Raw genomic sequence first — 25911 nt, 5'->3', positions numbered from 1 at the left:
CGGTAAGCTCTGCGTGCCTCCGTTTCCATGAGGTCTCCACCGTTGTTGTGTTTCAATGGAAAGCGAGGATAGCTTTCAGGACTCCAAGCACTCTTGCCTCCGTACCGTTTCCCATGCTACCACACGGATCCCCCCCACGTCTCCTCTCAGGCTGCTGAGCCACAAGCTGCCGTGTAGGCCCTTCGGAACACTTCTTGCATGCACAGCCCAAGGCGTCACACTGCTCTCTCTCTACCTTTTGAAACCTAGGTTGCCGCAGCTTCTCCCAGCTCACGAAGACAGTCAGAGCCGGTCTCATGTGCTGGGTAACGTGGACTCAGTGAGGACAAGGGCCCTACCTGCACTCAGAAAAACACTCTGCTCAGCTCTCTATCCAGGAGCTCACACCGCCTGACTCGGTTTAGCAGGACGTCGATGTGAGGTCCAAGCTGAGCAAAGAGCACAATTCCTCCTTTACCCTGCTAGGCCCCGGAAGAGGTAGTGCCAACAAGGCCTCGCTCAGGCCAGCCCTCCTTCAGGGATCTTGCCACACTTTGAAGCCTGCACAGAAAAAGGTACTTAGCGAAGTTCCCAGGGTTTCGCCATGCTCTCCCTCGGCAGCTCCAATCCTGCAGGGACTCATGTTTGCTGTGAACTAGGATAGGTGGCCCTACTTCGAAAAGCAGTCTTTTCCCCTTTGAAAATGTGGATTCTTGTAGCCTCGGAGCTGTTTGAGAAACCCTAGGAAGGCCCAGCTTCTACTCACTGCAGGCACGCCCGGGGAGGAAACGAGTATGTTCCCCCAAAGAAACAGGCTGCTTGCAAGTGTCAAGGGGAGCTTCTCAGGTGCCCAGTGGGTCCCGTTTGTTTGCCTTCGCAGCTCCCATCCCTCAGGTACTTATGCTGTGTGCTAACAAGAGTAGGTGGCTCTGCCGACAAAAGCAGCCTTTTCCCTTTGGAAACTTGGATTCTAGTGTCTCAGGGGCTGCTTGCCAAACCTTGAAGTTGCCTAGGATCTAACCTCCGTAGGTACGCTTGCGTAGCAAACGAGCACTTTCCCCCGAGAAACCGGGTTCCTTCCAGGTTGGAGGAGAGTTAATCCCGCAGACCTCGTTCCTCCTGGGAAAGCGCAAGGCCACACTGAGCCTCAGGGTAGTGCCTAAGTTTCCACCAGGCAAGCTCTGCGTGTCTCGGTTTCCATGAGGTCTCCACCGTTGTTGTGTTTCAATGGAAAGCGAGGATAGCTTTCAGGACTCCAAGCACTCTTGCCTCCGTACCGTTTCCCATGCTACCACACGGATCCCCCCCACGTCTCCTCTCTGTCTGCTGAGGCACAAGCAGCCGTGTAGGCCCTTCGGAACACTTCTTGCATGCACAGCCCAAGGCGTCACACTGCTCTCTCTCTACCTTTTGAAACCTAGGTTGCCGCAGCTTCTCCCAGCTCACGAAGACAGTCAGAGCCCGTCTCATGTGCTGGGTAACGTGGAGTCATGAGGACAAGGGCCCTACCTGCACTCAGAAAAACACTCTGTTCAGCTCTCTAATCAGGAGCTCACATCGCCTGACTCGGTTTAGCAGGACGTCGATGTGAGGTCCAAGCTGAGCAAAGAGCACAATTCCTCCTTTACCCTGCTAGGCCCCGGAAGAGGTAGTGCCAACTAGGCCTCGCTCAGGCCAGCCCTCCTTCAGGGATCTTGCCACACTTTGAAGCCTGCACAGTAAAAGGTTCTTAGCGAAGTTCCCAGGGTTTCGCCATGCTCCCCCTCGGGAGCTCCACTCCTGCAGGGACTCATGTTTGCTGTGAACTAGGATAGGTGGCCCTGCTTCGAAAAGCAGTCTTTTCCCCTTTGGAAATGTGGATTCTTGTAGCCTCGGAGCTGCTTGCGAAACCCTAGGAAGGCCAGGCTTCTACTCACTGCAGGCACGCCCGGGGAGGAAACGAGTATGTTCCCCCAGAGAAACAGGCTGCTTGCAAGTGTCGAGGGGAGCTTCTCAGGTGCCCAGTGGGTCCCGTTTGTTTCCCTTCGCAGCTCCCATCCTGCAGGTCCTTATGCTGGCTGCTAACAAGCCTAGGTGGCTCTGCCGACAAAAGCAGCCTTTTCCCTTTGGAAGCTTGGATTCTAGTGTCTCAGGGGCTGCTTGCCAAACCTTGAAGTTGCCCAGGTTCTAACCTCAATAGGTACGCTTGCGTAGCAAACGAGCACTTTCCACCGAGAAACCGGGTTCCTGCCAGGTTGGAGAAGAGTTAATCCCGCAGACCTCGTTCCTCCTGGGAAAGCGCAAGGCCACACTGAGCCTCAGGGTAGTTCCTAAGTTTCCATCCGGTAAGCTCTGCGTGCCTCGGTTTCCATGAGGTCTCCACCGTTGTTGTGCTTCAATGGAAAGCGAGGATAGCTTTCAGGACTCCAAGCACTCTTGCTCTCGTACTGTTTCCCATGCTACCACACGGATCCCCCCCACGTCTCCTCTCTGTCTGCTGAGCCACAAGCTGCATTGTAGGCCCTTCGGAACACTTCTTGCATGCACAGCCCAAGGCGTCACACTGCTCTCTCTCTACCTTTTGAAACCTAGGTTGCCGCAGCTTCTCCACGCTGACGAAGACAGTCAGAGCCGGTCTCATGTGCTGGGTAACGTGGACTCAGTGAGGACAAGGGCCCTACCTGCACTCAGAAAAACACTCTGCTCAGCTCTCCATCCAGGAGCTCACACCGCCTGACTCGGTTTAGCAGGACGTCGATGTGAGGTCCAAGCTGAGCAAAGAGCACAATTCCTCCTTTACCCTGCTAGGCCACGGAAGAGGTAATGCCAACTAGGCCTCGCTCAGGCCAGCCCTCCTTCAGGGATCTTGCCACACTTTGAAGCCTGCACAGTAAAAGGTACTTAGCGAAGTTCCCAGGGTTTCGTCATGCTCTCCCTCGGCAGCTCCACTCCTGCAGGGACTCATGTTTGCTGTGAACTAGGATAGGTGGCCCTGCTTCGAAAAGCAGTCTTTTCCCCTTTGGAAATGTGGATTCTTGTAGCCTCGGAGCTGCTTGCGAAACCCTAGGAAGGCCAGGCTTCTACTCACTGCAGGCACGCCCGGGGAGGAAACGAGTATGTTCCCCCAGAGAAACAGGCTGCTTGCAAGTGTCGAGGGGAGCTTCTCAGGTGCCCAGTGGGTCCCGTTTGTTTCCCTTCGCAGCTCCCATCCTGCAGGTCCTTATGCTGGGTGCTAACAAGAGTAGGTGGCTCTGCCGACAAAAGCAGCCTTTTCCCTTTGGAAGCTTGGATTCTAGTGTCTCAGGGGCTGCTTGCCAAACCTTGAAGTTGCCCAGGTTCTAACCTCAATAGGTACGCTTGCGTAGCAAACCAGCACTTTCCCCCGAGAAACCGGGTTCCTGCCACGTTGGAGAAGAGTTAATCCCGCAGACCTCGTTCCTCCTGGGAAAGCGCAAGGCCACACTGAGCCTCAGGGTAGTGCCTAAGTTTCCACCCGGTAAGCTCTGCGTGCCTCCGTTTCCATGAGGTCTCCACCGTTGTTGTGTTTCAATGGAAAGCGAGGATAGCTTTCAGGACTCCAAGCACTCTTGCCTCCGTACCGTTTCCCATGCTACCACACGGAGCCCCCCCACGTCTCCTCTCTGTCTGCTGAGCCACAAGCAGCCGTGTAGGCCCTTCGGAACACTTCTTGCATGCACAGCCCAAGGCGTCACACTGCTCTCTCTCTACCTTTTGAAACCTAGGTTGCCGCAGCTTCTCCCAGCTCACGAAGACAGTCAGAGCCGGTCTCATGTGCTGGGTAACGTGGACTCAGTGAGGACAAGGGCCCTACCTGCACTCAGAAAAACACTCTGCTCAGCTCTCCATCCAGGCGGTCACACCGCCTGACTCGGTTTAGCAGGACGTCGATGTGAGGTCCAAGCTGAGCAAAGAGCACAATTCCTCCTTTACCCTGCAAGGCCCCGGAAGAGGTAGTGCCAACTAGGCCTCGCTCAGGCCAGCCCTCCTTCAGGGATCTTGCCACACTTTGAAGCCTGCACTGTAAAAGGTACTTAGCGAAGTTCCCAGGGTTTCGCCATGCTCCCCCTCGGCAGCTCCACTCCTGCAGGGACTCATGTTTGCTGTGAACTAGGATAGGTGGCCCTGCTTCGAAAAGCAGTCTTTTCCCCTTTGGAAATGTGGATTCTTGTAGCCTCGGGGCTGCTTGCGAAACCCTAGGAAGGCCAGGCTTCTACTCACTGCAGGCACGCCCGGGGAGGAAACGAGTATGTTCCCCCAGAGAAACAGGCTGCTTGCAAGTGTCGAGGGGAGCTTCTCAGGTGCCCAGTGGGTCCCGTTTGTTTCCCTTCGCAGCTCCCATCCTGCAGGTCCTTATGCTGGGTGCTAACAAGAGTAGGTGGCTCTGCCGACAAAAGCAGCCTTTTCCCTTTGGAAGCTTGGATTCTAGTGTCTCAGGGGCTGCTTGCCAAACCTTGAAGTTGCCCAGGTTCTAACCTCCGTAGGTACGCTTGCTTAGCAAACGAGCACTTTCCCCCGAGAAACCGGGTTCCTGCCACGATGGAGAAGAGTTAATCCCGCAGACCTCGTTCCTCCTGGGAAAGCGCAAGGCCACACTGAGCCTCAGGGTAGTGCCTAAGTTTCCACCCGGTAAGCTCTGCGTGCCTCCGTTTCCATGAGGTCTCCACCGTTGTTGTGTTTCAATGGAAAGCGAGGATAGCTTTCAGGACTCCAAGCACTCTTGCCTCCGTACCGTTTCCCATGCTACCACACGGATCCCCCCCACGTCTCCTCTCAGGCTGCTGAGCCACAAGCTGCCGTGTAGGCCCTTCGGAACACTTCTTGCATGCACAGCCCAAGGCGTCACACTGCTCTCTCTCTACCTTTTGAAACCTAGGTTGCCGCAGCTTCTCCCAGCTCACGAAGACAGTCAGAGCCGGTCTCATGTGCTGGGTAACGTGGACTCAGTGAGGACAAGGGCCCTACCTGCACTCAGAAAAACACTCTGCTCAGCTCTCTATCCAGGAGCTCACACCGCCTGACTCGGTTTAGCAGGACGTCGATGTGAGGTCCAAGCTGAGCAAAGAGCACAATTCCTCCTTTACCCTGCTAGGCCCCGGAAGAGGTAGTGCCAACAAGGCCTCGCTCAGGCCAGCCCTCCTTCAGGGATCTTGCCACACTTTGAAGCCTGCACAGAAAAAGGTACTTAGCGAAGTTCCCAGGGTTTCGCCATGCTCTCCCTCGGCAGCTCCAATCCTGCAGGGACTCATGTTTGCTGTGAACTAGGATAGGTGGCCCTACTTCGAAAAGCAGTCTTTTCCCCTTTGAAAATGTGGATTCTTGTAGCCTCGGAGCTGTTTGAGAAACCCTAGGAAGGCCCAGCTTCTACTCACTGCAGGCACGCCCGGGGAGGAAACGAGTATGTTCCCCCAAAGAAACAGGCTGCTTGCAAGTGTCAAGGGGAGCTTCTCAGGTGCCCAGTGGGTCCCGTTTGTTTGCCTTCGCAGCTCCCATCCCTCAGGTACTTATGCTGTGTGCTAACAAGAGTAGGTGGCTCTGCCGACAAAAGCAGCCTTTTCCCTTTGGAAACTTGGATTCTAGTGTCTCAGGGGCTGCTTGCCAAACCTTGAAGTTGCCTAGGATCTAACCTCCGTAGGTACGCTTGCGTAGCAAACGAGCACTTTCCCCCGAGAAACCGGGTTCCTGCCAGGTTGGAGGAGAGTTAATCCCGCAGACCTCGTTCCTCCTGGGAAAGCGCAAGGCCACACTGAGCCTCAGGGTAGTGCCTAAGTTTCCACCAGGCAAGCTCTGCGTGTCTCGGTTTCCATGAGGTCTCCACCGTTGTTGTGTTTCAATGGAAAGCGAGGATAGCTTTCAGGACTCCAAGCACTCTTGCCTCCGTACCGTTTCCCATGCTACCACACGGATCCCCCCCACGTCTCCTCTCTGTCTGCTGAGCCACAAGCAGCCGTGTAGGCCCTTCGGAACACTTCTTGCATGCACAGCCCAAGGCGTCACACTGCTCTCTCTCTACCTTTTGAAACCTAGGTTGCCGCAGCTTCTCCCAGCTCACGAAGACAGTCAGAGCCCGTCTCATGTGCTGGGTAACTTGGACTCAGTGAGGACAAGGGCCCTACCTGCACTCAGAAAAACACTCTGCTCAGCTCTCCATCCAGGCGGTCACACCGCCTGACTCGGTTTAGCAGGACGTCGATGTGAGGTCCAAGCTGAGCAAAGAGCACAATTCCTCCTTTACCCTGCAAGGCCCCGGAAGAGGTAGTGCCAACTAGGCCTCGCTCAGGCCAGCCCTCCTTCAGGGATCTTGCCACACTTTGAAGCCTGCACTGTAAAAGGTACTTAGCGAAGTTCCCAGGGTTTCGCCATGCTCCCCCTCGGCAGCTCCACTCCTGCAGGGACTCATGTTTGCTGTGAACTAGGATAGGTGGCCCTGCTTCGAAAAGCAGTCTTTTCCCCTTTGGAAATGTGGATTCTTGTAGCCTCGGAGCTGCTTGCGAAACCCTAGGAAGGCCAGGCTTCTACTCACTGCAGGCACGCCCGGGGAGGAAACGAGTATGTTCCCCCAGAGAAACAGGCTGCTTGCAAGTGTCGAGGGGAGCTTCTCAGGTGCCCAGTGGGTCCCGTTTGTTTCCCTTCGCAGCTCCCATCCTGCAGGTCCTTATGCTGGGTGCTAACAAGAGTAGGTGGCTCTGCCGACAAAAGCAGCCTTTTCCCTTTGGAAGCTTGGATTCTAGTGTCTCAGGGGCTGCTTGCCAAACCTTGAAGTTGCCCAGGTTCTAACCTCAATAGGTACGCTTGCGTAGCAAACGAGCACTTTCCCCCGAGAAACCGGGTTCCTGCCACGTTGGAGAAGAGTTAATCCCGCAGACCTCGTTCCTCCTGAGAAAGAGCAAGGCCACACTGAGCCTCAGGGTAGTTCCTAAGTTTCCACCCGGTAAGCTCTGCGTGCCTCGGTTTCCATGAGGTCTCCACCGTTGTTGTGCTTCAATGGAAAGCGAGGATAGCTTTCAGGACTCCAAGCACTCTTGCTCTCGTACTGTTTCCCATGCTACCACACGGATCCCCCCCACGTCTCCTCTCTGTCTGCTGAGCCACAAGCTGCATTGTAGGCCCTTCGGAACACTTCTTGCATGCACAGCCCAAGGCGTCACACTGCTCCCTCTCTACCTTTTGAAACCTAGGTTGCCGCAGCTTCTCCACGCTGACGAAGACAGTCAGAGCCGGTCTCATGTGCTGGGTAACGTGGACTCAGTGAGGACAACGGCCCTACCTGCACTCAGAAAAACACTCTGCTCAGCTCTCCATCCAGGCGGTCACACCGCCTGACTCGGTTTAGCAGGACGTCGATGTGAGGTCCAAGCTGAGCAAAGAGCACAATTCCTCCTTTACCCTGCAAGGCCCCGGAAGAGGTAGTGCCAACTAGGCCTCGCTCAGGCCAGCCCTCCTTCAGGGATCTTGCCACACTTTGAAGCCTGCACTGTAAAAGGTACTTAGCGAAGTTCCCAGGGTTTCGCCATGCTCCCCCGCGGCAGCTCCACTCCTGCAGGGACTCATGTTTGCTGTGAACTAGGATAGGTGGCCCTGCTTCGAAAAGCAGTCTTTTCCCCTTTGGAAATGTGGATTCTTGTAGCCTCGGGGCTGCTTGCGAAACCCTAGGAAGGCCAGGCTTCTACTCACTGCAGGCACGCCCGGGGAGGAAACGAGTATGTTCCCCCAGAGAAACAGGCTGCTTGCAAGTGTCGAGGGGAGCTTCTCAGGTGCCCAGTGGGTCCCGTTTGTTTCCCTTCGCAGCTCCCATCCTGCAGGTCCTTATGCTGGGTGCTAACAAGAGTAGGTGGCTCTGCCGACAAAAGCAGCCTTTTCCCTTTGGAAGCTTGGATTCTAGTGTCTCAGGGGCTGCTTGCCAAACCTTGAAGTTGCCCAGGTTCTAACCTCCGTAGGTACGCTTGCTTAGCAAACGAGCACTTTCCCCCGAGAAACCGGGTTCCTGCCACGTTGGAGAAGAGTTAATCCCGCAGACCTCGTTCCTCCTGGGAAAGCGCAAGGCCACACTGAGCCTCAGGGTAGTGCCTAAGTTTCCACCAGGCAAGCTCTGCGTGTCTCGGTTTCCATGAGGTCTCCACCGTTGTTGTGTTTCAATGGAAAGCGAGGATAGCTTTCAGGACTCCAAGCACTCTTGCCTCCGTACCGTTTCCCATGCTACCACACGGATCCCCCCCACGTCTCCTCTCTGTCTGCTGAGCCACAAGCAGCCGTGTAGGCCCTTCGGAACACTTCTTGCATGCACAGCCCAAGGCGTCACACTGCTCTCTCTCTACCTTTTGAAACCTAGGTTGCCGCAGCTTCTCCCAGCTCACGAAGACAGTCAGAGCCCGTCTCATGTGCTGGGTAACTTGGACTCAGTGAGGACAAGGGCCCTACCTGCACTCAGAAAAACACTCTGCTCAGCTCTCCATCCAGGCGGTCACACCGCCTGACTCGGTTTAGCAGGACGTCGATGTGAGGTCCAAGCTGAGCAAAGAGCACAATTCCTCCTTTACCCTGCAAGGCCCCGGAAGAGCTAGTGCCAACTAGGCCTCGCTCAGGCCAGCCCTCCTTCAGGGATCTTGCCACACTTTGAAGCCTGCACTGTAAAAGGTACTTAGCGAAGTTCCCAGGGTTTCGCCATGCTCCCCCTCGGCAGCTCCACTCCTGCAGGGACTCATGTTTGCTGTGAACTAGGATAGGTGGCCCTGCTTCGAAAAGCAGTCTTTTCCCCTTTGGAAATGTGGATTCTTGTAGCCTCGGAGCTGCTTGCGAAACCCTAGGAAGGCCAGGCTTCTACTCACTGCAGGCACGCCCGGGGAGGAAACGAGTATGTTCCCCCAGAGAAACAGGCTGCTTGCAAGTGTCGAGGGGAGCTTCTCAGGTGCCCAGTGGGTCCCGTTTGTTTCCCTTCGCAGCTCCCATCCTGCAGGTCCTTATGCTGGGTGCTAACAAGAGTAGGTGGCTCTGCCGACAAAAGCAGCCTTTTCCCTTTGGAAGCTTGGATTCTAGTGTCTCAGGGGCTGCTTGCCAAACCTTGAAGTTGCCCAGGTTCTAACCTCAATAGGTACGCTTGCGTAGCAAACGAGCACTTTCCCCCGAGAAACCGGGTTCCTGCCACGTTGGAGAAGAGTTAATCCCGCAGACCTCGTTCCTCCTGAGAAAGAGCAAGGCCACACTGAGCCTCAGGGTAGTTCCTAAGTTTCCACCCGGTAAGCTCTGCGTGCCTCGGTTTCCATGAGGTCTCCACCGTTGTTGTGCTTCAATGGAAAGCGAGGATAGCTTTCAGGACTCCAAGCACTCTTGCTCTCGTACTGTTTCCCATGCTACCACACGGATCCCCCCCACGTCTCCTCTCTGTCTGCTGAGCCACAAGCTGCATTGTAGGCCCTTCGGAACACTTCTTGCATGCACAGCCCAAGGCGTCACACTGCTCCCTCTCTACCTTTTGAAACCTAGGTTGCCGCAGCTTCTCCACGCTGACGAAGACAGTCAGAGCCGGTCTCATGTGCTGGGTAACGTGGACTCAGTGAGGACAACGGCCCTACCTGCACTCAGAAAAACACTCTGCTCAGCTCTCCATCCAGGCGGTCACACCGCCTGACTCGGTTTAGCAGGACGTCGATGTGAGGTCCAAGCTGAGCAAAGAGCACAATTCCTCCTTTACCCTGCAAGGCCCCGGAAGAGGTAGTGCCAACTAGGCCTCGCTCAGGCCAGCCCTCCTTCAGGGATCTTGCCACACTTTGAAGCCTGCACTGTAAAAGGTACTTAGCGAAGTTCCCAGGGTTTCGCCATGCTCCCCCGCGGCAGCTCCACTCCTGCAGGGACTCATGTTTGCTGTGAACTAGGATAGGTGGCCCTGCTTCGAAAAGCAGTCTTTTCCCCTTTGGAAATGTGGATTCTTGTAGCCTCGGGGCTGCTTGCGAAACCCTAGGAAGGCCAGGCTTCTACTCACTGCAGGCACGCCCGGGGAGGAAACGAGTATGTTCCCCCAGAGAAACAGGCTGCTTGCAAGTGTCGAGGGGAGCTTCTCAGGTGCCCAGTGGGTCCCGTTTGTTTCCCTTCGCAGCTCCCATCCTGCAGGTCCTTATGCTGGGTGCTAACAAGAGTAGGTGGCTCTGCCGACAAAAGCAGCCTTTTCCCTTTGGAAGCTTGGATTCTAGTGTCTCAGGGGCTGCTTGCCAAACCTTGAAGTTGCCCAGGTTCTAACCTCCGTAGGTACGCTTGCTTAGCAAACGAGCACTTTCCCCCGAGAAACCGGGTTCCTGCCACGTTGGAGAAGAGTTAATCCCGCAGACCTCGTTCCTCCTGGGAAAGCGCAAGGCCACACTGAGCCTCAGGGTAGTGCCTAAGTTTCCACCCGGTAAGCTCTGCGTGCCTCCGTTTCCATGAGGTCTCCACCGTTGTTGTGTTTCAATGGAAAGCGAGGATAGCTTTCAGGACTCCAAGCACTCTTGCCTCCGTACCGTTTCCCATGCTACCACACGGATCCCCCCCACGTCTCCTCTCAGTCCGCTGAGCCACAAGCTGCCGTGTAGTCCCTTCGGAACACTTCTTGCATGCACAGCCCAAGGCGTCACACTGCTCTCTCTCTACCTTTTGAAACCTAGGTTGCCGCAGCTTCTCCCAGCTCACGAAGACAGTCAGAGCCGGTCTCATGTGCTGGGTAACGTGGACTCAGTGAGGACAAGGGCCCTACCTGCACTCAGAAAAACACTCTGCTCAGCTCTCTATCCAGGAGCTCACACCGCCTGACTCGGTTTAGCAGGACGTCGATGTGAGGTCCAAGCTGAGCAAAGAGCACAAATCCTCCTTTACCCTGCTAGGCCCCGGAAGAGGTAGTGCCAACAAGGCCTCGCTCAGGCCAGCCCTCCTTCAGGGATCTTGCCACACTTTGAAGCCTGCACAGTAAAAGGTACTTAGCGAAGTTCCCAGGGTTTCGCCATGCTCTCCCTCGGCAGCTCCACTCCTGCAGGGACTCATGTTTGCTGTGAACTAGGATAGGTGGCCCTGCTTCGAAAAGCAGTCTTTTCCCCTTTGAAAATGTGGATTCTTGTAGCCTCGGAGCTGTTTGAGAAACCCTAGGAAGGCCCAGCTTCTACTCACTGCAGGCACGCCCGGGGAGGAAACGAGTATGTTCCCCCAGAGAAACAGGCTGCTTGCAAGTGTCGAGGGGAGCTTCTCAGGTGCCCAGTGGGTCCCGTTTGTTTGCCTTCGCAGCTCCCATCCCTCAGGTACTTATACTGTGTGCTAACAAGAGTAGGTGGCTCTGCCGACAAAAGCAGCCTTTTCCCTTTGGAAACTTGGATTCTAATGTCTCAGTGGCTGCTTGCCAAACCTTGAAGTTGCCTAGGATCTAACCTCCGTAGGTACGCTTGCGTAGCAAACGAGCACTTTCCCCCGAGAAACCGGGTTCCTGCCAGGTTGGAGGAGAGTTAATCCCGCAGACCTCGTTCCTCCTGGGAAAGCGCAAGGCCACACTGAGCCTCAGGGTAGTGCCTAAGTTTCCACCAGGCAAGCTCTGCGTGTCTCGGTTTCCATGAGGTCTCCACCGTTGTTGTGCTTCAATGGAAAGCGAGGATAGCTTTCAGGACTCCAAGCACTCTTGCCTCCGTACAGTTTCCCATGCTACCACACGGATCCCCCCCACGTCTCCTCTCTGTCTGCTGAGCCACAAGCTGCCGTGTAGGCCCTTCGGAACACTTCTTGCATGCACAGCCCAAGGCGTCACACTGCTCTCTCTCTACCTTTTGAAACCTATGTTGCCGCAGCTTCTCCCAGCTCACGAAGACTGTCAGAGCCGGTCTCATGTGCTGGGTAACGAGGAGTCATGAGGACAAGGGCCCTACCTGCACTCAGAAAAACACTCTGCTCAGCTCTCTATCCAGGAGCTCACATCGCCTGACTCGGTTTAGCAGGACGTCGATGTGAGGTCCAAGCTGAGCAAAGAGCACAATTCCTCCTTTACCCTGCTAGGCCCCGGAAGAGGTAGTGCCAACTAGGCCTCGCTCAGGCCAGCCCTCCTTCAGGGATCTTGCCACACTTTGAAGCCTGCACAGTAAAAGGTTCTTAGCGAAGTTCCCAGGGTTTCGCCATGCTCCCCCTCGGGAGCTCCACTCCTGCAGGGACTCATGTTTGCTGTGAACTAGGATAGGTGGCCCTGCTTCGAAAAGCAGTCTTTTCCCCTTTGGAAATGTGGATTCTTGTAGCCTCGGAGCTGCTTGCGAAACCCTAGGAAGGCCAGGCTTCTACTCACTGCAGGCACGCCCGGGGAGGAAACGAGTATGTTCCCCCAGAGAAACAGGCTGCTTGCAAGTGTCGAGGGGAGCTTCTCAGGTGCCCAGTGGGTCCCGTTTGTTTCCCTTCGCAGCTCCCATCCTGCAGGTCCTTATGCTGGGTGCTAACAAGAGTAGGTGGCTCTGCCGACAAAAGCAGCCTTTTCCCTTTGGAAGCTTGGATTCTAGTGTCTCAGGGGCTGCTTGCCAAACCTTGAAGTTGCCCAGGTTCTAACCTCAATAGGTACGCTTGCGTAGCAAACGAGCACTTTCCACCGAGAAACCGGGTTCCTGCCACGTTGGAGAAGAGTTAATCCCGCAGACCTCGTTCCTCCTGGGAAAGCGCAAGGCCACACTGAGCCTCAGGGTAGTTCCTAAGTTTCCATCCGGTAAGCTCTGCGTGCCTCGGTTTCCATGAGGTCTCCACCGTTGTTGTGCTTCAATGGAAAGCGAGGATAGCTTTCAGGACTCCAAGCACTCTTGCTCTCGTACTGTTTCCCATGCTACCACACGGATCCCCCCCACGTCTCCTCTCTGTCTGCTGAGCCACAAGCTGCATTGTAGGCCCTTCGGAACACTTCTTGCATGCACAGCCCAAGGCGTCACACTGCTCTCTCTCTACCTTTTGAAACCTAGGTTGCCGCAGCTTCTCCCCGCTGACGAAGACAGTCAGAGCCGGTCTCATGTGCTGGGTAACGTGGACTCAGTGAGGACAAGGGCCCTACCTGCACTCAGAAAAACACTCTGCTCAGCTCTCCATCCAGGAGCTCACACCGCCTGACTCGGTTTAGCAGGACGTCGATGTGAGGTCCAAGCTGAGCAAAGAGCACAATTCCTCCTTTACCCTGCTAGGCCACGGAAGAGGTAATGCCAACTAGGCCTCGCTCAGGCCAGCCCTCCTTCAGGGATCTTGCCACACTTTGAAGCCTGCACAGTAAAAGGTACTTAGCGAAGTTCCCAGGGTTTCGTCATGCTCTCCCTCGGCAGCTCCACTCCTGCAGGGACTCATGTTTGCTGTGAACTAGGATAGGTGGCCCTGCTTCGAAAAGCAGTCTTTTCCCCTTTGGAAATGTGGATTCTTGTAGCCTCGGAGCTGCTTGCGAAACCCTAGGAAGGCCAGGCTTCTACTCACTGCAGGCACGCCCGGGGAGGAAACGAGTATGTTCCCCCAGAGAAACAGGCTGCTTGCAAGTGTCGAGGGGAGCTTCTCAGGTGCCCAGTGGGTCCCGTTTGTTTCCCTTCGCAGCTCCCATCCTGCAGGTCCTTATGCTGGGTGCTAACAAGAGTAGGTGGCTCTGCCGACAAAAGCAGCCTTTTCCCTTTGGAAGCTTGGATTCTAGTGTCTCAGGGGCTGCTTGCCAAACCTTGAAGTTGCCCAGGATCTAACCTCCGTAGGTACGCTTGCGTAGCAAACGAGCACTTTCCCCCGAGAAACCGGGATCCTGCCACGTTGGAGAAGAGTTAATCCCGCAGACCTCGTTCCTCCTGGGAAAGCGCAAGGCCACACTGAGCCTCAGGGTAGTGCCTAAGTTTCCACCCGGTAAGCTCTGCGTGCCTCCGTTTCCATGAGGTCTCCACCGTTGTTGTGTTTCAATGGAAAGCGAGGATAGCTTTCAGGACTCCAAGCACTCTTGCCTCCGTACCGTTTCCCATGCTACCACACGGATCCCCCCCACGTCTCCTCTCTGTCTGCTGAGCCACAAGCAGCCGTGTAGGCCCTTCGGAACACTTCTTGCATGCACAGCCCAAGGCGTCACACTGCTCTCTCTCTACCTTTTGAAACCTAGGTTGCCGCAGCTTCTCCCAGCTCACGAAGACAGTCAGAGCCGGTCTCATGTGCTGGGTAACGTGGACTCAGTGAGGACAAGGGCCCTACCTGCACTCAGAAAAACACTCTGCTCAGCTCTCCATCCAGGCGGTCACACCGCCTGACTCGGTTTAGCAGGACGTCGATGTGAGGTCCAAGCTGAGCAAAGAGCACAATTCCTCCTTTACCCTGCAAGGCCCCGGAAGAGGTAGTGCCAACTAGGCCTCGCTCAGGCCAGCCCTCCTTCAGGGATCTTGCCACACTTTGAAGCCTGCACTGTAAAAGGTACTTAGCGAAGTTCCCAGGGTTTCGCCATGCTCCCCCTCGGCAGCTCCACTCCTGCAGGGACTCATGTTTGCTGTGAACTAGGATAGGTGGCCCTGCTTCGAAAAGCAGTCTTTTCCCCTTTGGAAATGTGGATTCTTGTAGCCTCGGGGCTGCTTGCGAAACCCTAGGAAGGCCAGGCTTCTACTCACTGCAGGCACGCCCGGGGAGGAAACGAGTATGTTCCCCCAGAGAAACAGGCTGCTTGCAAGTGTCGAGGGGAGCTTCTCAGGTGCCCAGTGGGTCCCGTTTGTTTCCCTTCGCAGCTCCCATCCTGCAGGTCCTTATGCTGGGTGCTAACAAGAGTAGGTGGCTCTGCCGACAAAAGCAGCCTTTTCCCTTTGGAAGCTTGGATTCTAGTGTCTCAGGGGCTGCTTGCCAAACCTTGAAGTTGCCCAGGTTCTAACCTCCGTAGGTACGCTTGCTTAGCAAACGAGCACTTTCCCCCGAGAAACCGGGTTCCTGCCACGTTGGAGAAGAGTTAATCCCGCAGACCTCGTTCCTCCTGGGAAAGCGCAAGGCCACACTGAGCCTCAGGGTAGTGCCTAAGTTTCCACCCGGTAAGCTCTGCGTGCCTCCGTTTCCATGAGGTCTCCACCGTTGTTGTGTTTCAATGGAAAGCGAGGATAGCTTTCAGGACTCCAAGCACTCTTGCCTCCGTACCGTTTCCCATGCTACCACACGGATCCCCCCCACGTCTCCTCTCAGTCCGCTGAGCCACAAGCTGCCGTGTAGTCCCTTCGGAACACTTCTTGCATGCACAGCCCAAGGCGTCACACTGCTCTCTCTCTACCTTTTGAAACCTAGGTTGCCGCAGCTTCTCCCAGCTCACGAAGACAGTCAGAGCCGGTCTCATGTGCTGGGTAACGTGGACTCAGTGAGGACAAGGGCCCTACCTGCACTCAGAAAAACACTCTGCTCAGCTCTCTATCCAGGAGCTCACACCGCCTGACTCGGTTTAGCAGGACGTCGATGTGAGGTCCAAGCTGAGCAAAGAGCACAAATCCTCCTTTACCCTGCTAGGCCCCGGAAGAGGTAGTGCCAACAAGGCCTCGCTCAGGCCAGCCCTCCTTCAGGGATCTTGCCACACTTTGAAGCCTGCACAGTAAAAGGTACTTAGCGAAGTTCCCAGGGTTTCGCCATGCTCTCCCTCGGCAGCTCCACTCCTGCAGGGACTCATGTTTGCTGTGAACTAGGATAGGTGGCCCTGCTTCGAAAAGCAGTCTTTTCCCCTTTGAAAATGTGGATTCTTGTAGCCTCGGAGCTGTTTGAGAAACCCTAGGAAGGCCCAGCTTCTACTCACTGCAGGCACGCCCGGGGAGGAAACGAGTATGTTCCCCCAGAGAAACAGGCTGCTTGCAAGTGTCGAGGGGAGCTTCTCAGGTGCCCAGTGGGTCCCGTTTGTTTGCCTTCGCAGCTCCCATCCCTCAGGTACTTATACTGTGTGCTAACAAGAGTAGGTGGCTCTGCCGACAAAAGCAGCCTTTTCCCTTTGGAAACTTGGATTCTAGTGTCTCAGTGGCTGCTTGCCAAACCTTGAAGTTGCCTAGGATCTAACCTCCGTAGGTACGCTTGCGTAGCAAACGAGCACTTTCCCCCGAGAAACCGGGTTCCTGCCAGGTTGGAGGAGAGTTAATCCCGCAGACCTCGTTCCTCCTGGGAAAGCGCAAGGCCACACTGAGCCTCAGGGTAGTGCCTAAGTTTCCACCAGGCAAGCTCTGCGTGTCTCGGTTTCCATGAGGTCTCCACCGTTGTTGTGCTTCAATGGAAAGCGAGGATAGCTTTCAGGACTCCAAGCACTCTTGCCTCCGTACAGTTTCCCATGCTACCACACGGATCCCCCCCACGTCTCCTCTCTGTCTGCTGAGCCACAAGCTGCCGTGTAGGCCCTTCGGAACACTTCTTGCATGCACAGCCCAAGGCGTCACACTGCTCTCTCTCTACCTTTTGAAACCTATGTTGCCGCAGCTTCTCCCAGCTCACGAAGACTGTCAGAGCCGGTCTCATGTGCTGGGTAACGTGGAGTCATGAGGACAAGGGCCCTACCTGCACTCAGAAAAACACTCTGCTCAGCTCTCTATCCAGGAGCTCACATCGCCTGACTCGGTTTAGCAGGACGTCGATGTGAGGTCCAAGCTGAGCAAAGAGCACAATTCCTCCTTTACCCTGCTAGGCCCCGGAAGAGGTAGTGCCAACTAGGCCTCGCTCAGGCCAGCCCTCCTTCAGGGATCTTGCCACACTTTGAAGCCTGCACAGTAAAAGGTTCTTAGCGAAGTTCCCAGGGTTTCGCCATGCTCCCCCTCGGGAGCTCCACTCCTGCAGGGACTCATGTTTGCTGTGAACTAGGATAGGTGGCCCTGCTTCGAAAAGCAGTCTTTCCCCTTTGGAAATGTGGATTCTTGTAGCCTCGGAGCTGCTTGCGAAACCCTAGGAAGGCCAGGCTTCTACTCACTGCAGGCACGCCCGGGGAGGAAACGAGTATGTTCCCCCAGAGAAACAGGCTGCTTGCAAGTGTCGAGGGGAGCTTCTCAGGTGCCCAGTGGGTCCCGTTTGTTTCCCTTCGCAGCTCCCATCCTGCAGGTCCTTATGCTGGGTGCTAACAAGAGTAGGTGGCTCTGCCGACAAAAGCAGCCTTTTCCCTTTGGAAGCTTGGATTCTAGTGTCTCAGGGGCTGCTTGCCAAACCTTGAAGTTGCCCAGGTTCTAACCTCAATAGGTACGCTTGCGTAGCAAACGAGCACTTTCCACCGAGAAACCGGGTTCCTGCCACGTTGGAGAAGAGTTAATCCCGCAGACCTCGTTCCTCCTGGGAAAGCGCAAGGCCACACTGAGCCTCAGGGTAGTTCCTAAGTTTCCATCCGGTAAGCTCTGCGTGCCTCGGTTTCCATGAGGTCTCCACCGTTGTTGTGCTTCAATGGAAAGCGAGGATAGCTTTCAGGACTCCAAGCACTCTTGCTCTCGTACTGTTTCCCATGCTACTACACGGATCCCCCCCACGTCTCCTCTCTATCTGCTGAGCCACAAGCTGCATTGTAGGCCCTTCGGAACACTTCTTGCATGCACAGCCCAAGGCGTCACACTGCTCTCTCTCTACCTTTTGAAACCTAGGTTGCCGCAGCTTCTCCCCGCTGACGAAGACAGTCAGAGCCGGTCTCATGTGCTGGGTAACGTGGACTCAGTGAGGACAAGGGCCCTACCTGCACTCAGAAAAACACTCTGCTCAGCTCTCCATCCAGGAGCTCACACCGCCTGACTCGGTTTAGCAGGACGTCGATGTGAGGTCCAAGCTGAGCAAAGAGCACAATTCCTCCTTTACCCTGCTAGGCCACGGAAGAGGTAATGCCAACTAGGCCTCGCTCAGGCCAGCCCTCCTTCAGGGATCTTGCCACACTTTGAAGCCTGCACAGTAAAAGGTACTTAGCGAAGTTCCCAGGGTTTCGTCATGCTCTCCCTCGGCAGCTCCACTCCTGCAGGGACTCATGTTTGCTGTGAACTAGGATAGGTGGCCCTGCTTCGAAAAGCAGTCTTTTCCCCTTTGGAAATGTGGATTCTTGTAGCCTCGGAGCTGCTTGCGAAACCCTAGGAAGGCCAGGCTTCTACTCACTGCAGGCACGCCCGGGGAGGAAACGAGTATGTTCCCCCAGAGAAACAGGCTGCTTGCAAGTGTCGAGGGGAGCTTCTCAGGTGCCCAGTGGGTCCCGTTTGTTTCCCTTCGCAGCTCCCATCCTGCAGGTACTTATGCTGGGTGCTAACAAGAGTAGGTGGCTCTGCCGACAAAAGCAGCCTTTTCCCTTTGGAAGCTTGGATTCTAGTGTCTCAGGGGCTGCTTGCCAAACCTTGAAGTTGCCCAGGATCTAACCTCCGTAGGTACGCTTGCGTAGCAAACGAGCACTTTCCCCCGAGAAACCGGGATCCTGCCACGTTGGAGAAGAGTTAATCCCGCAGACCTCGTTCCTCCTGGGAAAGCGCAAGGCCACACTGAGCCTCAGGGTAGTGCCTAAGTTTCCACCCGGTAAGCTCTGCGTGCCTCCGTTTCCATGAGGTCTCCACCGTTGTTGTGTTTCAATGGAAAGCGAGGATAGCTTTCAGGACTCCAAGCACTCTTGCCTCCGTACCGTTTCCCATGCTACCACACGGATCCCCCCCACGTCTCCTCTCTGTCTGCTGAGCCACAAGCAGCCGTGTAGGCCCTTCGGAACACTTCTTGCATGCACAGCCCAAGGCGTCACACTGCTCTCTCTCTACCTTTTGAAACCTAGGTTGCCGCAGCTTCTCCCAGCTCACGAAGACAGTCAGAGCCGGTCTCATGTGCTGGGTAACGTGGACTCAGTGAGGACAAGGGCCCTACCTGCACTCAGAAAAACACTCTGCTCAGCTCTCCATCCAGGCGGTCACACCGCCTGACTCGGTTTAGCAGGACGTCGATGTGAGGTCCAAGCTGAGCAAAGAGCACAATTCCTCCTTTACCCTGCAAGGCCCCGGAAGAGGTAGTGCCAACTAGGCCTCGCTCAGGCCAGCCCTCCTTCAGGGATCTTGCCACACTTTGAAGCCTGCACTGTAAAAGGTACTTAGCGAAGTTCCCAGGGTTTCGCCATGCTCCCCCTCGGCAGCTCCACTCCTGCAGGGACTCATGTTTGCTGTGAACTAGGATAGGTGGCCCTGCTTCGAAAAGCAGTCTTTTCCCCTTTGGAAATGTGGATTCTTGTAGCCTCGGGGCTGCTTGCGAAACCCTAGGAAGGCCAGGCTTCTACTCACTGCAGGCACGCCCGGGGAGGAAACGAGTATGTTCCCCCAGAGAAACAGGCTGCTTGCAAGTGTCGAGGGGAGCTTCTCAGGTGCCCAGTGGGTCCCGTTTGTTTCCCTTCGCAGCTCCCATCCTGCAGGTCCTTATGCTGGGTGCTAACAAGAGTAGGTGGCTCTGCCGACAAAAGCAGCCTTTTCCCTTTGGAAGCTTGGATTCTAGTGTCTCAGGGGCTGCTTGCCAAACCTTGAAGTTGCCCAGGTTCTAACCTCCGTAGGTACGCTTGCTTAGCAAACGAGCACTTTCCCCCGAGAAACCGGGTTCCTGCCACGTTGGAGAAGAGTTAATCCCGCAGACCTCGTTCCTCCTGGGAAAGCGCAAGGCCACACTGAGCCTCAGGGTAGTGCCTAAGTTTCCACCCGGTAAGCTCTGCGTGCCTCCGTTTCCATGAGGTCTCCACCGTTGTTGTGTTTCAATGGAAAGCGAGGATAGCTTTCAGGACTCCAAGCACTCTTGCCTCCGTACCGTTTCCCATGCTACCACACGGATCCCCCTCACGTCTCCTCTCAGTCTGCTGAGCCACAAGCTGCCGTGTAGGCCCTTCGGAACACTTCTTGCATGCACAGCCCAAGGCGTCACACTGCTCTCTCTCTACCTTTTGAAACCTAGGTTGCCGCAGCTTCTCCCAGCTCACGAAGACAGTCAGAGCCGGTCTCATGTGCTGGGTAACGTGGACTCAGTGAGGACAAGGGCCCTACCTGCACTCAGAAAAACACTCTGCTCAGCTCTCTATCCAGGAGCTCACACCGCCTGACTCGGTTTAGCAGGACGTCGATGTGAGGTCCAAGCTGAGCAAAGAGCACAATTCCTCCTTTACCCTGCTAGGCCCCGGAAGAGGTAGTGCCAACAAGGCCTCGCTCAGGCCAGCCCTCCTTCAGGGATCTTGCCACACTTTGAAGCCTGCACAGTAAAAGGTACTTAGCGAAGTTCCCAGGGTTTCGCCATGCTCTCCCTCGGCAGCTCCACTCCTGCAGGGACTCATGTTTGCTGTGAACTAGGATAGGTGGCCCTGCTTCGAAAAGCAGTCTTTTCCCCTTTGGAAATGTGGATTCTTGTAGCCTCGGAGCTGTTTGAGAAACCCTAGGAAGGCCCAGCTTCTACTCACTGCAGGCACGCCCGGGGAGGAAACGAGTATGTTCCCCCAGAGAAACAGGCTGCTTGCAAGTGTCGAGGGGAGCTTCTCAGGTGCCCAGTGGGTCCCGTTTGTTTGCCTTCGCAGCTCCCATCCCTCAGGTACTTATGCTGTGTGCTAACAAGAGTAGGTGGCTCTACCGACAAAAGCAGCCTTTTCCCTTTGGAAACTTGGATTCTAGTGTCTCAGGGGCTGCTTGCCAAACCTTGAAGTTGCCTAGGATCTAACCTCCGTAGGTACGCTTGCGTAGCAAACGAGCACTTTCCCCCGAGAAACCGGGTTCCTGCCAGGTTGGAGGAGAGTTAATCCCGCAGACCTCGTTCCTCCTGGGAAAGCGCAAGGCCACACTGAGCCTCAGGGTAGTGCCTAAGTTTCCACCAGGCAAGCTCTGCGTGTCTCGGTTTCCATGAGGTCTCCACCGTTGTTGTGCTTCAATGGAAAGCGAGGATAGCTTTCAGGACTCCAAGCACTCTTGCCTCCGTACAGTTTCCCATGCTGCCACACGGATCCCCCCCACGTCTCCTCTCTGTCTGCTGAGCCACAAGCTGCCGTGTAGGCCCTTCGGAACACTTCTTGCATGCACAGCCCAAGGCGTCACACTGCTCTCTCTCTACCTTTTGAAACCTATGTTGCCGCAGCTTCTCCCAGCTCACGAAGACTGTCAGAGCCGGTCTCATGTGCTGGGTAACGTGGAGTCATGAGGACAAGGGCCCTACCTGCACTCAGAAAAACACTCTGCTCAGCTCTCTATCCAGGAGCTCACATCGCCTGACTCGGTTTAGCAGGACGTCGATGTGAGGTCCAAGCTGAGCAAAGAGCACAATTCCTCCTTTACCCTGCTAGGCCCCGGAAGAGGTAGTGCCAACTAGGCCTCGCTCAGGCCAGCCCTCCTTCAGGGATCTTGCCACACTTTGAAGCCTGCACAGTAAAAGGTTCTTAGCGAAGTTCCCAGGGTTTCGCCATGCTCCCCCTCGGGAGCTCCACTCCTGCAGGGACTCATGTTTGCTGTGAACTAGGATAGGTGGCCCTGCTTCGAAAAGCAGTCTTTTCCCCTTTGGAAATGTGGATTCTTGTAGCCTCGGAGCTGCTTGCGAAACCCTAGGAAGGCCAGGCTTCTACTCACTGCAGGCACGCCCGGGGAGGAAACGAGTATGTTCCCCCAGAGAAACAGGCTGCTTGCAAGTGTCGAGGGGAGCTTCTCAGGTGCCCAGTGGGTCCCGTTTGTTTCCCTTCGCAGCTCCCATCCTGCAGGTCCTTATGCTGGGTGCTAACAAGAGTAGGTGGCTCTGCCGACAAAAGCAGCCTTTTCCCTTTGGAAGCTTGGATTCTAGTGTCTCAGGGGCTGCTTGCCAAACCTTGAAGTTGCCCAGGTTCTAACCTCAATAGGTACGCTTGCGTAGCAAACGAGCACTTTCCCCCGAGAAACCGGGTTCCTGCCAGGTTGGAGGAGAGTTAATCCCGCAGACCTCGTTCCTCCTGGGAAAGCGCAAGGCCACACTGAGCCTCAGGGTAGTGCCTAAGTTTCCACCAGGCAAGCTCTGCGTGTCTCGGTTTCCATGAGGTCTCCACCGTTGTTGTGCTTCAATGGAAAGCGAGGATAGCTTTCAGGACTCCAAGCACTCTTGCCTCCGTACAGTTTCCCATGCTACCACACGGATCCCCCCCACGTCTCCTCTCTGTCTGCTGAGACACAAGCTGCCGTGTAGGCCCTTCGGAACACTTCTTGCATGCACAGCCCAAGGCGTCACACTGCTCTCTCTCTACCTTTTGAAACCTATGTTGCCGCAGCTTCTCCCAGCTCACGAAGACTGTCAGAGCCGGTCTCATGTGCTGGGTAACGTGGAGTCATGAGGACAAGGGCCCTACCTGCACTCAGAAAAACACTCTGCTCAGCTCTCTATCCAGGAGCTCACATCGCCTGACTCGGTTTAGCAGGACGTCGATGTGAGGTCCAAGCTGAGCAAAGAGCACAATTCCTCCTTTACCCTGCTAGGCCCCGGAAGAGGTAGTGCCAACTAGGCCTCGCTCAGGCCAGCCCTCCTTCAGGGATCTTGCCACACTTTGAAGCCTGCACAGTAAAAGGTTCTTAGCGAAGTTCCCAGGGTTTCGCCATGCTCCCCCTCGGGAGCTCCACTCCTGCAGGGACTCATGTTTGCTGTGAACTAGGATAGGTGGCCCTGCTTCGAAAAGCAGTCTTTTCCCCTTTGGAAATGTGGATTCTTGTAGCCTCGGAGCTGCTTGCGAAACCCTAGGAAGGCCAGGCTTCTACTCACTGCAGGCACGCCCGGGGAGGAAACGAGTATGTTCCCCCAGAGAAACAGGCTGCTTGCAAGTGTCGAGGGGAGCTTCTCAGGTGCCCAGTGGGTCCCGTTTGTTTCCCTTCGCAGCTCCCATCCTGCAGGTCCTTATGCTGGGTGCTAACAAGAGTAGGTGGCTCTGCCGACAAAAGCAGCCTTTTCCCTTTGGAAGCTTGGATTCTAGTGTCTCAGGGGCTGCTTGCCAAACCTTGAAGTTGCCCAGGTTCTAACCTCAATAGGTACGCTTGCTTAGCAAACGAGCACTTTCCCCCGAGAAACCGGGTTCCTGCCACGTTGGAGAAGAGTTAATCCCGCAGACCTCGTTCCTCCTGGGAAAGCGCAAGGCCACACTGAGCCTCAGGGTAGTGCCTAAGTTTCCATCCGGTAAGCTCTGCGTGCCTCGGTTTCCATGAGGTCTCCACCGTTGTTGTGCTTCAATGGAAAGCGAGGATAGCTTTCAGGACTCCAAGCACTCTTGCCTCCGTACCGTTTCCCATGCTACCACACGGATCCCCCCCACGTCTCCTCTCAGTCTGCTGAGCCACAAGCTGCCGTGTAGGCCCTTCGGAACACTTCTTGCATGCACAGCCCAAGGCGTCACACTGCTCTCTCTCTACCTTTTGAAACCTAGGTTGCCGCAGCTTCTCCCAGCTCACGAAGACAGTCAGAGCCGGTCTCATGTGCTGGGTAACGTGGACTCAGTGAGGACAAGGGCCCTACCTGCACTCAGAAAAACACTCTGCTCAGCTCTCTATCCAGGAGCTCACACCGCCTGACTCGGTTTAGCAGGACGTCGATGTGAGGTCCAAGCTGAGCAAAGAGCACAATTCCTCCTTTACCCTGCTAGGCCCCGGAAGAGGTAGTGCCAACAAGGCCTCGCTCAGGCCAGCCCTCCTTCAGGGATCTTGCCACACTTTGAAGCCTACACTGTAAAAGGTACTTAGCGAAGTTCCCAGGGTTTCGCCATGCTCTCCCTCGGCAGCTCCACTCCTGCAGGGACTCATGTTTGCTGTGAACTAGGATAGGTGGCCCTGCTTCGAAAAGCAGTCTTTTCCCCTTTGAAAATGTGGATTCTTGTAGCCTCGGAGCTGTTTGAGAAACCCTGGGAAGGCCCAGCTTCTACTCACTGCAGGCACGCCCGGGGAGGAAACGAGTATGTTCCCCCAGAGAAACAGGCTGCTTGCAAGTGTCGAGGGGAGCTTCTCAGGTGCCCAGTGGGTCCCGTTTGTTTCCCTTCGCAGCTCCCATCCTGCAGGTCCTTATGCTGGGTGCTAACAAGAGTAGGTGGCTCTGTCAACAAAAGCAGCCTTTTCCCTTTGGAAGCTTGGATTCTAGTGTCTAAGGGGCTGCTTGCCAAACCTTGAAGTTGTCCAGGTTCTAACCTCCGTAGGTACGCTTGCTTAGCAAACGAGCACTTTCCCCCGAGAAACCGGGTTCCTGCCACGTTGGAGAAGAGTTAATCCCGCAGACCTCGTTCCTCCTGGGAAAGCGCAAGGCCACACTGAGCCTCAGGGTAGTGCCTAAGTTTCCACCCGGTAAGCTCTGCGTGCCTCCGTTTCCATGAGGTCTCCACCGTTGTTGTGCTTCAATGGAAAGCGAGGATAGCTTTCAGGACTCCAAGCACTCTTGCTCTCGTACTGTTTCCCATGCTACCACACGGATCCCCCCCACGTCTCCTCTCTGTCTGCTGAGCCACAAGCAGCCGTGTAGGCCCTTCGGAACACTTCTTGCATGCACAGCCCAAGGCGTCACACTGCTCTCTCTCTACCTTTTGAAACCTAGGTTGCCGCAGCTTCTCCCAGCTCAGGAAGAAAGTCAGAGTCGGTCTCATGTACTGGGTACCGTGGACTCAGTGAGGACAAGGGCCCTACCTGCACTCAGAAAAACACTCTGCTCAGCTCTCCATCCAGGAGCTCACACCGCCTGACTCGGTTTAGCAGGACGTCGATGTGAGGTCCAAGCTGAGCAAAGAGCACAATTCCTCCTTTACCCTGCTAGGCCGCGGAAGAGGTAGTGCCAACTAGGCCTCGCTCAGGCCAGCCCTCCTTCAGGGATCTTGCCACACTTTGAAGCCTGCACAGTAAAAGGTACTTAGCGAAGTTCCCAGGGTTTCGTCATGCTCTCCCTCGGCAGCTCCACTCCTGCAGGGACTCATGTTTGCTGTGAACTAGGATAGGTGGCCCCACTTCGAAAAGCAGTCTTTTCCCCTATGAAAATGCGGATTCTTGTAGCTTCGGAGCTGTTTGCGAAACCCTGGGAAGGCCCAGCTTCTAGTCACTGCAGGCACGCCCGGTGAGGAAACGAGTATGTTCCCCCAGAGAAACAGGCTGCTTGCAAGTGTCGAGGGGAGCTTCTCAGGTGCCCAGTGGGTCCCGTTTGTTTCCCTTCGCAGCTCCCATCCTGCAGGTCCTTATGCTGGGTGCTAACAAGAGTAGGTGGCTCTGCCGACAAAAGCAGCCTTTTCCCTTTGAAGCTTGGATTCTAGTGTCTAAGGGGCTGCTTGCCAAACCTTGAAGTTGCCCAGGATCTAACCTCCGTAGGTACGCTTGCGTAGCAAACGAGCACTTTCCCCCGAGAAACCGGGTTCCTGCCACGTTGGAGAAGAGTTAATCCCGCAGACCTCGTTCCTCCTGGGAAAGCGCAAGGCCACACTGAGCCTCAGGGTAGTGCCTAAGTTTCCACCGGGCAAGCTCTGCGTGCCTCGGTTTCCATGAGGTCTCCACCGTTGTTGTGCTTCAATGGAAAGCGAGGATAGCTTTCAGGACGCCAAGCACTCTTGCCTCCGTACAGTTTCCCATGCTACCACACGGATCCCCCCCACGTCTCCTCTCTGTCTGCTGAGCCACAAGCTGCCGTGTAGGCCCTTCGGAACACTTCTTGCATGCACAGCCCAAGGCGTCACACTGCTCTCTCTCTACCTTTTGAAACCTAGGTTGCCGCAGCATCTCCCAGCTCAGGAAGACAGTCAGAGCCGGTCTCATGTGCTGGGTAACGTGGACTCAGTGAGGACAAGGGCCCTACCTGCACTCAGAAAAACACTCTGCTCAGCTCTCCATCCAGGAGCTCACACCGCCTGACTCGGTTTAGCAGGACGTCGATGTGAGGTCCAAGCTGAGCAAAGAGCACAATTCCTCCTTTACCCTGCTAGGCCCCGGAAGAGGTAGTGCCAACTAGGCCTCGCTCAGGCCAGCCCTCCTTCAGGGATCTTGCCACACTTTGAAGCTTGCACAGTAAAAGGTACTTAGCGAAGTTCCCAGGGTTTCGTCATGCTCTCCCTCG

Source organism: Balaenoptera physalus (assembly GCF_965194825.1).
Source record: "Balaenoptera physalus genome assembly, chromosome: 13".
Taxonomy (NCBI): Eukaryota; Metazoa; Chordata; class Mammalia; order Artiodactyla; family Balaenopteridae; genus Balaenoptera; species Balaenoptera physalus.
Note: the sequence above shows the minus strand (reverse complement) of the source record.